This window comes from Tetrao urogallus, assembly GCF_951394365.1.
Source record: "Tetrao urogallus genome assembly, chromosome: 20".
NCBI classification, from domain to species: Eukaryota; Metazoa; Chordata; class Aves; order Galliformes; family Phasianidae; genus Tetrao; species Tetrao urogallus.
Genome location: NC_136833.1, coordinates 5927200 through 5943004, shown reverse-complemented (window position 1 = coordinate 5943004; position 15805 = coordinate 5927200).

Below are 15805 nucleotides of genomic sequence, written 5' to 3'. Positions count from 1 at the left end.
TGTGACTTGGGAGTTCATCCTGGGATCTCATGCCATCTTTCTGCCTTTATGAGAAGGTGTGTGTGATGATCCACCCTAATGGTTTCTGTTGCTGGCTGTGGCAGCATGTTTTACGATGGGTGTGGTGCATTCCCATTCTCTCTGTTGTGCATGTACAGCATTCACCTTGCCGCCCCACCCGTGGCCACTCCCACCCTCCCACTGGGAATCGCCCACAGTAAGCTCTGTAATTACATTTATTTGATCTGAGGAATGGATTTGGGAATCTTATTTGCACAGTCGTAAGCTGAGGATGTTAAGACCGACCCCCCCTCCCCCCCCCCAATAAAAAAAACAACCTCCGAAATAAACCAACCCCCATAAAGAAAAAAGCAACAACCCAAAAACTTTGATTCACCGAGCGGTGATGTGTTAGGAAGAGAAACACCAGAGGCACGTAACCAAGCTGCTCCATTGGAGTGCTTCCAGAGTTTTTTTCCTTTGGAAATGTCTGATTCTACTTGTAGACAAGGAGGAATTTCACCTGCTACCACCTGCTCTGAGTTCTTCGTGTTACTTTCTGCTGCTTTCACGTTGAATAGAACTCAACTGGTTGCAAGCTATGCTTTGTACCTGTTTTACATCTTTGCTATGGTTTCAAGCATTTACTTTCTGGAGAAACCTCTGGAAAGGGAAGAAAAGAAACAGCCCAAGACTCAATCTCCTGCTTTGTCTTGTTAAGATCAAAGGTAACAACAGGCAACTAATTCAGCCAGCTCGTAGCACAGCTGATTGGGAGTGATGTATTCTGCTGACAACCCATGCCTAGGCATGAATGGAAAATGCTCCATGTAAAGTAGTAAAGATGGAGGACAGGAATCATTACAGGAGATATACCAGTGCATGTAGGCATCCTTTTTTACCAGTTGAGCAAAATGTTAGAAGCCATAAGTGATGCCCTCATTAGGCTAATTGGAACCACAGCAGCAATAAATGGAAAGAACCTCTTCCACTAACTGAAGTAGCAAATATGCTTCAAAACAGTTTTAAACTGATATCTTTGGTAGAGATGAAGGATGTATGTTTTTAAGTCTCTGACATAACCCTCCTTCTAAAATGTAGAAATAGAGAAAACTTGGATAAATGATGTATTTAGCTTTTGTTAATGGAAATCGTGGCTAATGAGCATATTTTTAGGAACTCAGCACACATGTTGGCTACGATAATGTCCTCATGTTACCATGAAGAGCTTTTGGCAAGGTGCTCCATCACAAATTCTAAATTGCCACTGATATTCCAAACATCTACCCGCAGAAAGGGTCTTTGTGTGGACAAGTAATTGGTTAAAAGATGGAAAATCAAAGGTGAGGGTGAGTGCTCAGCTTCCCCAAGGAAGGAGGTGAGATCCAGCTGTTGTTTAGTGTGTTCAAAGAGAACCTGGAAAAGGAGGTGAGCAGCATGACGATAAATTTGATGAAGATACTGTTATTCTGAGCAGTTAACATGATGATAAAGTGGGAGGAAGAAAGCCCTTATGAATTCAATGAGGGGTGTTCAACTTCATAGAAAAACCTGAAGAGAAGCACAGAAAAAGTAGTTATAAAGAGTCCCATGACAACAGCAGGTTGGTGTTAATAGGATTATAGACTATCCTGAGTTGGAAAGGAGCCATAAGGATCACAATGGGACTCACAAAAGCTAAGTCAAATGTAGGCATTAGGGAAACAGGTGGTGGTTGTATGGGACAGACTGAGGGGAGGGCTGCACATCTGATGAAGGCCTGGACCAGCTTCCATGGGAGGAAAGGGTGAGTGGGCTTTGGCCTGGAGAGAGATGGTTGGTGACAATGAAGGAATGAAAGAGTTTAAATCATAGGCAGCATGGAGAGGGTGAGTAGGGACTGAGGGCGTTCTGCTGAACCAACAGCTAGGACCAGCACAAGAGGTAATGACCTCAAGTTGTGCCAGGGGGGGTTCAGGTTGGTTATTAGGAAACGTTTCTCCCAAAGAGCTGTGATGCAGTGGCACAGCTGCCCGGGGAGTGGGGGAATCCATGTTCATGGAGGTGTTCCAGAACTGTGGCACTGGGGGATGTGGTCAGAGGGCACGGTGGGGTGGGATAGGGTTGGATTTGGGGACGTGAGAGGTCTTTTCCAACCATTCTGTGGTTCTATGGTCAAACAAACCAGGTAGGAAGGAAATTCCTCACTCAGTGTGTAGCTTTGTAAGCTCCACCGTAGATGCTATAGATATAAAAAGTACCTTCTGGATATATTATGGAGAAAGGGGAGAGACTTCAGAATGAAGAAATAAAAAGGCAAATGCCTGACTATCCCCACCCTCTTCCTTCCCTGCCCCGAAAATTACAAAGTCATTCACACCCTAGCATCAAGTGGAGAGCTGAGTTTTGTAATTTAAAGCATCCTCTTTGGAATACCTGAAGGAGCAAGAGACAGACAGACAGACAGACTGAAGAATAAATGAGGGTATAAATGGAGATTAAAGAGCCTCATGGAGAAATATGGTCCGACATTGTTGTGCAAAATGAGTAACATACAAATATGTTAATCCTTCAAGAAGGAATAACTGCTGGGAACAAGAGGAGAGATGAGTGACTTGGGTTTAGGGAGGCAAAATAAGGTGGGAGGGTGAAAGAAAAGCAAATCTGATACAGTGAATGAAGCAAGAAATTGATCACGGAGGTGTTAATCTTCCTGGGAGGGATTTTGGCAATTCTTTGTAAGCCTTCTGTTAAAGGCTTACGAGGCTGTTATGTAAGGATAGAGGTAGTTCCACAGGGTTAAACATATACATATCTCTGAAAACAAGGGAAGTTCTAAGACAACAAGCGCAGCAAAATTCATCTCTGTCTGCAATCACGAGATACAATAGCACCATAACTGTCCCTAAAACTGTAAATATGGCCAAATCTGATCAAGTTGCATCAAAGTTCATTCACCCAATTCACTCTGCTTCCCTGCAAATAACCAATGTTTGTTCTTCCCCTTTGCCTTCCCCACTTTCTAAGTACTCGTTCCCTACACCCACCAGTTCTCCCAGTCCCTAATTTATTCCTGGAGTCTGTTTGTGTTTCATAGACCTTGCTTTCTTACTGCTAATGGCAGAAGGACTAAGAACAGCTATCTGACTTTAGGTTAATTTTCTTTAGTTCTTCATTTCACACATTTTAACTGTTCAACATCCTTTCAGCTTCGTGTTTCCTCTAAAGGAAGAGCAAAACAGAGCTAAGTGTCTTTCACCAGTTCTCTTATTTCTTATTCACGTCAGTGTTGCTTAAATGCAATGGCTAACCCAAGAACTGCAGGCCATGACAGCAGACTCCTCCTCGCTCATATATTTCAGATTTTAAACAATATCTAAAGCAATAGAGGATCTCCTTCGAGAGCTACTCATGTATTCAAAATGCTGGGCCTGCTTCCCACTGTTCCTTACAAAGCACTAATTCTGTTTGTGGCTGTTGATCCCTTCAGGGTATGCTGTCTTGCTCCAGTTTATAGGAAGATATGCCTGTATACTTTTTTGATAGCTAACACTATAAATATATTTTTAATACTATTTTTTTTGGCTCAAGTTGTGATTCATTAAAATCTCTTACAGCACAGCATTTTTGTTTTCAAAGAATTTAAATCACAGAATCATTCAGGTGGGAAAAGACCTCTCAGATCCCCAAGTCCAACCCCCCCATGCCCACTGACCGTGGCCCCAGGCCCATTTCTGCAGTCCCTGTTTCACTGAGGAAGCATCACTGAAACAAGTGTAGCGACTTATGTACATGCAAACTGATTTTGTCCATTCTCTCCTTAGTGTGAACAATAAATGGTATTACTGAAATGGAATCTTATGGGGTTTTTTTGTGGGGAGGGAGCAGCTCGTTATCAAGAGGCTGAAGCTATGTTCATTTCTTCTCTTAAAACATTAAATTTCAGTGATACGTAAAACATAATTAACTGATCTAAGGAGATTACCACATGAAAGGAAGATGTAAAGCCAAACATACTACAGAAAAAACACATTGTTTTCTTATACATAAGAAATAATGCAAATGAAACTTTTTTATAGGTGTTTGTTTCCAATGCTTTACAGCTGGGGAAGAATATTCATTACGAGACCAAAGGTACAGTTTTAATTTATTGTTAGCTCTGTTGTCAGAATGGTGCTTTCAGGTCAAAGACCTTTTTCTCCTCCGTGTCTTGGAGCAGAGCTCTGAGGGGTTTTGTTTCTACAGCTGTTGCTTCCGATTCATATCAAGATCTGGGTAGCAAAGGGAAGCACCAAGAAAGCTGAAAACATCTTGGAAAAGATGTTGGGAAGTCAACTGGTGGCACTGTGGTCAGTGGGCACAGTGGGGTGGGTTGGGGTTGGACCTGGGGATATGAGTGGTCTTTTCTAACGTCAGTGATTCTACGATTCCATGATTTTAGTCAGCAAGAGAGAAGGGTAACAACAGGAAAACAGGTAAGAAAGAGCGCATGCCTGATTGATTCTGTCAAGGCTTTTAGGCCCTGTGTTCAAACATGTGTCTTTTAACTTTAAACGCTGCCAGTGCATCATCAAATCTGCTTTGTTAAATTGGGACAAAGGAATTCCTCGTGTGGGCATGCTTTGTTTGATTTTCTGTCCATTACTCATTTGTTTTCAAGTTTAATATTGAGAGCTGTCCCTTCTTTCACTGTGATTTTTGATGTTTCTTTCACTGTGATTTTTGATGTATGTTTGGAGAAACTCAGTGCTGCTGAAGTAGTGAGCTCACAGGAACTGTGATTTTTATTCTACTGAGAATGTGTGGTTTTGGCATTGATTGTCCTGACATAGGGTGAAAAGTTGATTCTGATTCAATGATTCTGTGATGTTTAGAGCACCTGAAAGCTGAAGTCAGTGTGATAGTTCCATCATGGACTGTTTACAGAACTACGTGATAGCAAGACTGGATGATCCATGAAGTTAAATTTAAGCAGTTCAATCCTGGTACATCCTACCCTCAATGTCAACATAAGTGTTATTTCCATTTTGTGCATTCTGTTTTCTCTTAAATGCCCCGTTGTTCTTTCACAGATCTCTTAGTTTAACAGTGTCTTTATATGTGTGAAAATCTTCCATCCACCTGTACCCAATCTTTTCCTTTTTTTCTTTTAATATCTTCTCAAAAATGAGTTTTTTCTGTGGAGGCTTCCAGCAGGGTTGAGCCAAACGTTGCAGTCCAATGCATAGAGGACGATGTACAAGCTATCCCACATAGAGCTCTTTGCATTAATGGCTAAGATTTAAGATTGTGAGATCATTTAAGATCTGTCTCAGTAATTTTCCTGTGCTTTGAGAGGTCCTTACGAAGATGTCTGACCATAGTGTTTCTTGTGCCATAGGAAAACGAAAGCTGTGTGTCACAAAGTTGACCCCCCAAACTCACATGGGACCTCAGGTGTTCTCTGCAGACACTTTGCATTTCAAAGACCAAAAAAAAAAAAAAAAAAAAACCAAACAAAAACCAACCAAAAAAACAACAAAACTCAACAAAACAAAACCAGCCCCAAACCATTCCTGAGTGGAAAAGTAGGGCGTGCATTAATTAGTGACCTTAAAGCACAATGGAAAACTAACGGGGCAATGCCAAGTCAGAGTATGAGAAATTCAGGGATATTAATGGTGTTTGCCTCTGATCTCATGCATTCAAGAACTCATCTGTTCTCACCTCCCAGAGGACAAGGCTGGAACTCTCTGACGTTCTCAAGTTCAGTGGACTTTAATTAGTGTCATTCTTGCAAATTTAGAAAATCAGCTGACTGCTCTCATAAGTGCCATATAGGAAGATGGGAAGGAGGTAAACACAGTACCTGTCTTGAAACTAGAAAGTATGAGAGAATTACAGCTAGCTGATTTAGCTTAAATTCCCAGGAAAAAAAAAATCAGAAAAATTATTTTAGAATAAATCCTAGTAGTGAGTTAATTGTAGAAGAGTTCCCTGTTCACTGTATGGGTGTTGGACCAGATGACCTTTAAGGGTCTCTTCCAACTCAAATGATTTTATGAGGAGGTAAAGCTGGGTGGAAACCAGCACTAGGATTAGGTACTGACTGTTGTTGGAATGAAAGGGTATTTCAGCTGGGTTTCTAGAAGAGGTTGATGGCAGCTGGTGTTTTCCCTAATGGTTTGCACGATAGATTGGGCAGGAACACTAATCAGATTAGGAGACAGCATGGAGATGGAGGTCTTTGCATATATAGTTAGGAGAATCATCGAATGGCTTGGATTGGAAGGGACCTCAGCAACCATTGAGTTCCAAAAGGAGTCAGGAGAAGTGGACTGAAGAAAGTAAAATGCAGCTCAGTGAGAGCTAAGTTCAACATCTGGGCAAGATAATAAAACCTGAGGACAGTGAGTGAGAACATGTGATGAGGCAGCATGAAAAATATCTCAAGGTTTTAATGGGCTGTAACCTGAACCTAAGTCAGCCACGCCATGCTATAATGAAAAAGAGAGGTGTGCTAGCAGGTGTAGGATGCTAACAGAAAGGTCTTCTTTGAGAGCTGTGAAGGTGGATCCTCTTGGTGTTGGTAAAGCGTCTGTTGAAGGTTGGTGTCCAGTTTTGGTCACCCTGTTTCAAAATGATGGATGGACTCCAATGTGGAGACCGTAGGAGTGTGTGAGAACGGTGGGAGGCCACAAAAATGTGGCCCATAAGGAAAGATTGGCAAAATTAAGGCTGGAAGAGAATTTTTACTGTAGTCCATTCCAGCTCATTTTCCCCATCTGGTTTGCTATTCTGTTCTGCAACTTGGGAGGACAGTGCCTTGCTGTTTAATTATTCCAGCTGGGAAAATAGTAAATTATTTCCTTCTATGAATTACTTACATTCCTGGGAGAACAGGTTCCTGTCTAATATTTCTGGCATCCTACCATTTGCCCACAGAGGGGAATGTTGCAGGGACCTGTCCTGGCAGGTCTGTTGAACCAGCAGTTAGGAGTTTGCAGGGCAGGGATACCTACCCATTCCAGGAGCAAAGTACTGGCTAGGTGTGGAAGTTGTAAGCTGACACTAGATGAGCTCCTTTGAGAGCCTCTAACAAACTGGTGAGGCAGCAGTACAGAGGGAAACAAATTGGGTTAAAATGACAGCATGTTTAGCTTCATTACATGACTCTGATGGAACCTCACCCTATATGCTTCATTCATTTCTGAGCACTTTGCCAACAGAAAGATAATAATGCTCTGGATTGCAGGAGCCCTGTCTCATCCAAACATCTTAAAGAGATTTTACCTATACTAACGAAGCCTCAGAAGACACCGTGGAGATTGTATAGGCTGTGCAGGGAGGACTTCACAACCACTTCAGCACTGCACAGCATTTAAGAGGGCACAAAGAAGGCAGATTTTACTTGAAAATGTTGGAAAGTTTGGGTGAGATACACACAGTGATCTTATGGATTGTGACGTTGTTGTTCTGTGCACAACTCTAAAGATTGAATAATGTATTTTATCCCATTCCCATGGAGTGGATTCGTAGAACTACTTGGGTTGGATTCTTGTGTTTATTTGGTGGAAGAATAGTGCCATGTAGGCAAAAAATGGTGATGTGTCTTTGGGAAGAGGCTGTTTGTAAGAACCTAACGAGTGTGGCATACTGCGTGACAGTGCCATCTCTGAGTTTTCTGGGCACTGTGGAAGAAAGCAATGCTAGAATTTCAAGTGTGACCCAGAGGGGTCTGAAAAATTGTCTCTGTTTTACATTATTTCACTGATTAAAAGGGGAAAAAGCCCAACAAATATGGTGAGTTGTTAAGTCTATTTGTTGAGGAGCCAGTTGGAGAAGCAGAAGGGCTTGGCTATGAGGGCATGTCTTGAATTTATATTTGAAACGTGACAAAGTGGTTAATTCTCCCCCTCATCTTATGAAAAGTGACACAATGTCTTTGATAAACAGAATGGTCTTTGCTTTTAGCCCTTAATGTCAGCAGTATCCTGTTGTTAGGGCCACGTTGGGGCATTGATTCAATGGTGACTCATACAAAGGAGCAACACCTCACAGCACTGCTTCCTATGGCACAGAATGATGCCAATTTGTGGTGATTTCTTTGTACTCGTGGTATTCCAACCTATTTCAGCCATGCGTAGCTTTTGAGAGCTGCCACTTTGCTTTAAAATCTCAACTGAGTGGAGAAGTGGCTCAGAAATGCGGCGTTGGCCGTGCTCACAGATGTACAAGGGAAGGGTTTTATTTGTACCTCTCACTTAATCTGCTTTATCTCCATAATTAATCTCTCTTTGTATTTCAAGCTAATGATTTTCGAGGTGCAGGAGAGCAGGGAGAGGTGTGTGTGACCCAAATCGTAAAGCTCAGGCTGAGTAACACTGAGAACATGGCCACAAACAGTAAATCCTACCTGCTTGTGCGTTACCTTCGTTGACATGGTTTATGGACACTGACCTACCAAATAGTAGTGCCACATCCAAAACAACCTCTTTTTTTGTTGTTTTTTTTTTTCCTCTTCACTTTCCAATGGACAGAAAGAGTCATCTTCCAAAGTGTCTGCATGAGTTATGGAGTATTTTGCATCTCTAATTGTTTGGTCTATAAGCAGGACAGAGAAGTGCATATAAATACCTTCAGCGCTTTGAGTCCCTGCCTTCTGAAGGCTAAATACCTATTGGCTTTTTTGAAATCCTATTTATTTTTACGATGACGACTATTTTAATCTTCACACCTTTTAAATCCTAGTGCACAGATTACTGCAGGGCTTTGATGGGTTGGTGGTTGGACCCAGTGATCTTAGAGGTCTATTCCAACCTTAATGATCCTGTGAGTGGGTGTGATGGTCATGGGCTGGCGGTTGGGTCTGATGATCTTAGAGGTCTTTTCCAACCTTAATGATTCTATGGTTCTATGATTCTGGCTTCAAATCCAGCTGGACTCTACTGCCAGGCTCCTTTTGATTCTATGGTGAACCAATTATCAATATTTTATAAAGGACTTGAAATATTGTTTTGGAGGCTGCATCCCACTCCCCTTGGTCTTTGAACAGCCTATGAAACCAGGTGATGGGAGTGATTCCACGATCAGAAGTAGTTCTGAATGGCACCACCTCCTGTGTTAAATTTCTGCAGTTTGCAGTCAGAAAGTTCACTCAGTTGCTGTGGTTAGTGTTTAGTTTCCAGGAATCCTAAATAATAATAATAATAATAATTTTCTAAGAGGACACAGCACATTCTCTCTCTCTCTCTCTTTTTTAATTATCCCTTTTTACAGCTGTTTGTTCTAAAAAAAAAAAAAAAGCTGTTTGGATCAGAAAGACATGGCATCATGTGGATGTCACCCTTCCTTTGCTTTCCTCTTCACCCCAGTGCTTTGCAGTAATCCACTGTCTCAAGGTGCTCCTGGCAGGTTCCTGCATTGCACCCATCACTGCGATGTGGAGACATTTCCCTGCACTCTCCAGCGCTCAGCTGATTGCTGATGAGCACGTGGCTCCAGAATCACCTGGGAATATGGCAATATCGTGCACGTATCTGTGCTCATGCACAAGTCAGTACTTTCTCAACTACACGTCAACATTTGGGGCAGAATTTGTGCTCAGATTACCACGGTGTGCTCCCCTTTTTTTCAGTTGCATTGACACTACCATGTCCGTTTCCCTTCACCTAGATGTGGGGTAAGCAACGCGTGGCTGTGTTTACTGATAGAGCATCACTTGGCTGACAGCAAAGCTCACATCTTCCCTGGCTCCTTAAGAAACATGCGCTCCAGATATGTAAATACTTTCTTATTCTTCCATGCTTATAATTAATGACAAGCAAAATTAATGTATTTTTAGCCTAAAACTCACCCAGTTCAACCTAGCAATATTCAAGTTAGAAGTGTGCACTCCAGGTAAAGCAAACAGAAACGTACATAGAATAAAAGCTATAAATAAAATAATAAATAGATAAAGAAATAGATAAAGATAAATTAATGAGATTTAATCTGATGCCTCGTGAGTTTGCAGGACGACTGAAGGTGAACGAAGACCCATTGTTATGTGCAGGTTTGGTAATTATTATGTTTGTAACACAAACATTTCCTTTCTCACTGGAAATCTAACAGCCTGAAACTAACAAGTGAAAACAGAGCAATATGGAGCCGTGGAATTGTTAAGGTTGGAAAGAGCTCTAAGATCACCCAATCCAACCAACAAATATATTTCTATAAACAGATTTCCATTTGCTGTGCTCAGATTTAAGCGTTTCTGCAGTTAACACATCCCAATTTCAGTCTGAATACCAGTGCAGTCACCTTTTAATATAAGAAGAAGCCTAAAAAATGGCTTTTATGTACCATTATGAAACACAAAAGGAAAAAGTCAGATATTTAAAATGGAGCCGTACTGAAAGAAAGTTCAGACTCAAAATATAGAACTCTCCAAGTTTGTGATTCATCACTGCAAGAGTTTAAAATAAATCCACTGTGAACCTATGAGACTTCCCACTTCTCTCAGAAATGCTTTCCTTGTTTGGTCTATTATTTCATTTTTTGGTGTTTTTTTTTGGTCATGCAATGGTAAACACTTCAGCTTTCTTTGTAGCTACGCAACAGAGAGGAGCCACGATCGAGCTGCGTGCACCCCAACAAGAAGAGCAATTCTCTTTTTATGCTTTGGGAAACCACCTCCAGCCGTCATTTCTCCCACAAAATAGCAGTAGATCTGCGAGCTTACCTGGTGCTTCTTGGCTCCTTCCCTGCTGCTCCACACTGGCGGTGATAAATACTATGGGATGGAGGCTCTGACCTTCCCCTTCCCTCACCCTGACGTTCTTCCAAGTCAGCCCCAGGGACTCCCCATTAAATAGATGAGCCAAGGCACCCAGCTCCTCTCCCCCTTCCGTTTGGCCGCCACGGCTGAGTTCTAAAAAGCTGTATGAAGTTGTCAGAGGTTTCCTCTTACCTTTTTAGCCAAGCAAAACGGCGTGCTGCTGCTCCGGGACGGGATTAGGTCATTCAAACTGCTCTGCAGAGAGAGCAGAGGCTGAGCGGTGCTGAGCCTCCGAAGGCTGCGGAGATCTGATCTGACATCAGGTGAGCAGGCAGCTGGCTGGGCGAGCCAATAATTATGATATCAGCTCTTGTTCGCCTCGGGCAGGCCTGCATTTAATAAGAATACAAATATGACTAAGCTGCAGGTTTTTTTTTTTTTCCTCCTTGTTCTCTCAGTAATTCTTCAGAGGAGTAGGGCAGGTACTGCGCTCTAACTGTCTGGAAGGAGAGCGCTCCCTCTCAGCCTCTGCTTTACTTTTGGCTCATAACGCCCATCTGGTGCTGTGTTTTGCAAACCTATGATCTATCTGTGGTTATTAACAGCGCTCCTTCCTGGCGTGGATTTAGCCGTCCTACCAGGAAGCATTCATCTACCAGAAATTGGAATGTTTCTTACGTTTGTCCAGCCCAAAATCTCACTGTGGAAAGGAACTGTGGCTACACCACAGGATACCCAGGTTGGATGGAACCCTGGGCAGCTGGGGTTGGGACTGGATGATCTTTAATGTTCCTTCCAACCCAAACCATTCTATGATTCTATGACCTAGTGGTTGGCACCCCAGCCTGTGGCAGAAGGTTGGAAGTAGATGATCTTTAGGCCCCCTTCCAACCCGACCATTCTATGATACTAAAGCACCTTGTGCCATCTGAGTGTAAGAGGAACACTATGAGACAAACATACCCGAGGTAATGCTCCCTCCCAAAACTCCAGTGCTTCAGCACAGTCATAAAAATAGAACTAAGCTGGAGGTGTGGGTGCATCTGTGTGGGCATGTATGTATATATATTTATGCGGAGAGGTTTAGTCTTTTTATGCTCAGGTATGTGGAGACTCATTTAAACTCATATTCAGCTTTAAATGTGCAATTGCAAGAATATGTATTTCTGCTGCCCTTACCTGGCTTACGCATGTTCTGCAGTCCCCTACACTAACCTGATCACACCTACTGTAATAATGCTTACCTACCTCATAGGGTGTTGTGCGGATTAATTAATGTTTGTAAAGTGCTTTGAAGATGAAAAGCCTTGAATGAGTGCTAAATATAATTATCGTCATTCCACAAAACAGAAGAAACATCTTTGCGGCCCCCAGGTTATTGTATAGGTACACCCATGTTTATCTCCCATGATTATGGTAAGATACTGAATAAGGCCTTGAAACTTTGATAAAAAAAAAGTCTTTCTGCTCTGGAGGACGTAATTGTATTCCTGCTCAGTTCATGCTATTCATGACGTGGTTTTGTGCTTCCTGTTGCAGAACACGCTGCAGAAATCTGTGATAGAGAAGACCTACCACGGTATCCCCAAAATGTGGAAAAAAAAAAGAGACATATTTACTTGTGATGAATTATTTCCCATCAAGAGTTTGTGAGTTTGATTTTATTAAATCTGTCAGGAACATTTGATGTTAGAAATCAAGACTTTGTCCATGCATCTGCAGGTTCTTGTAGAGATGGTGGGCACGAACTGTTGGTGGATGTGGTATCTCAAAAATAGTGCTGGATAATGACCTGGCCTTTCCAAGGGCTTCCACACTGAGTGTCTCTGAGGTTATGTGTCTAAAAGAAAGGCTTTGAGATGGTCAGGGCTTCACACAGCATCTTTACTTAACTATTCCCAAATTCTGCACTGCCTTTAATTTGCAATTCTTGCTCTGATGGCTGAGATAGACAAATTCGGAATGGTTTTGTAATAGCAGCTTAGTTACCGACTGCAACAGCACAGAACCAAAGTAGGCTAATGGCCTGATTGTTAACCCAGTTTCTACAGTGAGTTTTGGAGCCTGCCTTGAAACCCAGGCTGGAGCAGCCAAGGTGCTGGTACCTAAGTTAGCTAGTTTAACGTCAACTTGTTGGGTGAGTCTACTTGGGCTGGCGTCACAAGGCCATTACCATGCAGAGATAAGATCCCAAATGAAAGTGAACCACTGACTAGCAAGCGTTATCTCCTCTTTTCTCAGATAACCATCAGAGGAAATACCTAGAGGAAAGGGGACTTCAATATCTGCTGAGGACTCTTCCTATTTCTTACCAACGTGTACTGCAGATGTAGACCAACGCTGACTTTAGTGGGCATACAGGCTGCAGCCCACCCACTAATTCTGTATGTGTGTGTTTCTCCTTTGGACTGGAAAAATAATTCTGTAGAACTTAAGTTTTGTTCCTGATCTTTCATTTTGGGTCAGGAAATAAAACTGCAGCCATCAAAATCGCAAAGTAGATATTCAAAGGCAAGTCACAGGACCACAGAATTGCAGGGGTTGGATATGGGACCTTTGAGGATCATCAAGTCCAGCCCCAGTGGCACCAATTCAGTGACATCTGCCTGAGACTATGGTTTGAAGTAATGACATTGGATGGAAGTGGTTCCTGTTCACCTTCATGAGGGCTTAAGTGATAAAAAAGGATGGTCTGTATAACTGACACTACGTGATGCTTTTGTAAGGTGTCCAGGATGAGGACTGGAGCTCAGGAGCGTGGTTCTGTGTTTGTTTCCTCACCTAGAGAGTAAACATCCTGCACAATCTCTTTCCTATAATGCCACATTTTGACATCTTGTGTATACGAGGTCACTTCATGACCAACTTGACCAATTTTAACATAAAATGTTCCTGGGGTCCCTTACATGGAAAATCATTGTTGATCTTATTATAAACCCTTCCTACTATGTAGAATTGATAAGAACGATTTGTTGATCTGAAGGTTTGTCAGTGAGGAGCTCTCCCTATGAACTCCTTTTGGTGCCCAACCAGAGCATAATTTCATTCCTTTGATAAAATATTCTTATTTTATTCAGCAGCAGGATAATTGCTTATTTTTAATACATTGTTGATATTTTATTATGCAGTGATGGCTGCAGTATTTGTTATCATAAATAGCTTTGTAGGCTTACAATTTTTGTATCCTAACATTTGGATGATAAGGTTATAAGATGACTTGAGACGTAATCTAACCAGCTATTCTGCCACCATTAAATAGGAAAAGTGGCCCAGCATCTCTCCCTTGGGATCACCCGAGGGAAGACACACCTGGGTGTAACTTAACCGTCTGCTGTGCTGCCTTTAAATAGTAGTCAAGGCTTGCTTTTTATCTTCGGAGATATCCCTAGGGAATACACACCTTGCTGTAACCTACATACTCTTCAGCTCCTTTTCTGTCCCTATGAAATTGTTCCACATGTGCTCACCCTGAATGCGTTTTGAAGTATAGAGAAAAACACATTGGCATCGATTTTAGAGTTCAGTGTATTTAAGAGTGTATCATTCTCTTTCCCTTCTTGAGACCCCTGACAAAACGCATCTGTCTTTTGCCCCTGTCATTACTACACCGTAGGGGAACTGCGAGCAGAAATATTCAGTTGGAAGACTGAAGGATAAAATTCACTGAGGAGGTAGATCTGAATTACAGCTTCCAAATCCGGCCCTCCCGCACGACGGCCTTCTGTTGGCATCCGCAGAACTTTCTGTTAATTGTTTAATCTTAAATTAAAATACAAAGAAGTATTATTATACGTGAAACACCACTTCCGGATGGGTGATTGAGTGCTGCCTATATACATAGCATGAGTAGCAGTGTGGCAGCACTACAAACTATCATTGTTTTGTTGTTCTAGAAATGAAGATGAGCTGAAGACGTGGTGTTAGACTTGACTCGGTGCCTTTCTGCTCCAGGTGAAATTCAGGTAGGTGATCCAGACGTGTGTTACAGTCATTGTGCCATCTGGCAATACGGCTTGTTTCGCTTTTTGGACAAGGATGCTGCAAGTATGCATCAGGAGAGAGATAATAGATTGACACAGATATATTGGGCTAATGTAGTGATAGTCCCTGATTCTCCTCCTTGTGCTTAGCTCTTTCCTCTTCGTAAACATCCTGTGCCATATGCCACACTCAGGGCATAGCTCCAGCTCCTTTCTCCTGTCCTCAGGGTGGAATGTTTGTTCCTCCTTGAGATGATCACTGTGAATGTGCAAAGTCTGAAGCCTCCAAATCAGTGTCCCAGATGGTATTGTAAACCTCTCCTCTCCTCTCCTCTCCTCTCCTCTCCTCTCCTCTCCTCTCCTCTCCTCTCCTCTCCTCTCCTCTCCTCTCCTCTCCTCTCCTCTCCTCTCCTCTCCTCTCCTCTCCTCTCCTCTCCTCTCCTCTCCTCTCCTCTCCTCTCCTCTCCTCTCCTCTCCTCTCCTCTCCTCTCCTCTCCTCTCCTCTCCTCTCCTCTCCTCTCCTCTCCTCTCCTCTCCTCTCCTCTCCTCTCCTCTCCTCTCCTCTCCTCTCCTCTCCTCTCCTCTCCTCTCCTCTCCTCTCAAGAGTTGGCAGCATTCTGTCAACTTCCCCCTTTTTTTTGTTGATGTTACACTTCAGAAAACATCTTTTGTGATTTTCTTCCTGTTTTTGGTAAAAGATCAAGGGAAAGAGAGGAAGTTCTCTTGGCTGAGTGGTGGGTTGGCAGGCTGTCGTTGTTTAGTTGGTCTCATGGCTCTGTGTCTGGCTGTTTCTAACATGGCAGAGGCTACTGGGAGAGTTTTGGTGACAATAATAAGGAGAAAGTCCACCTTACATCATTTTCTAGAGAACAGTAATTTAATGGATGGATTCTCAGTCAAAATCCAGAACGTAGAATCATGGAATTATTCAGATTGGAAAAGACCTGGTGCTGATATTGGAGAGGAAAGCACAGTTGGTCGGTCCATTTAGGCACCTCCAGCTCCTCTATCCAGGCCGAACTCCCAAAGCTCAGACCACATGAGACTCAAAGGAGCACGCTGTTGCATTCTGGTTTTAAGGCCCTGAGGGACTGTGGCAGCTCCAAGA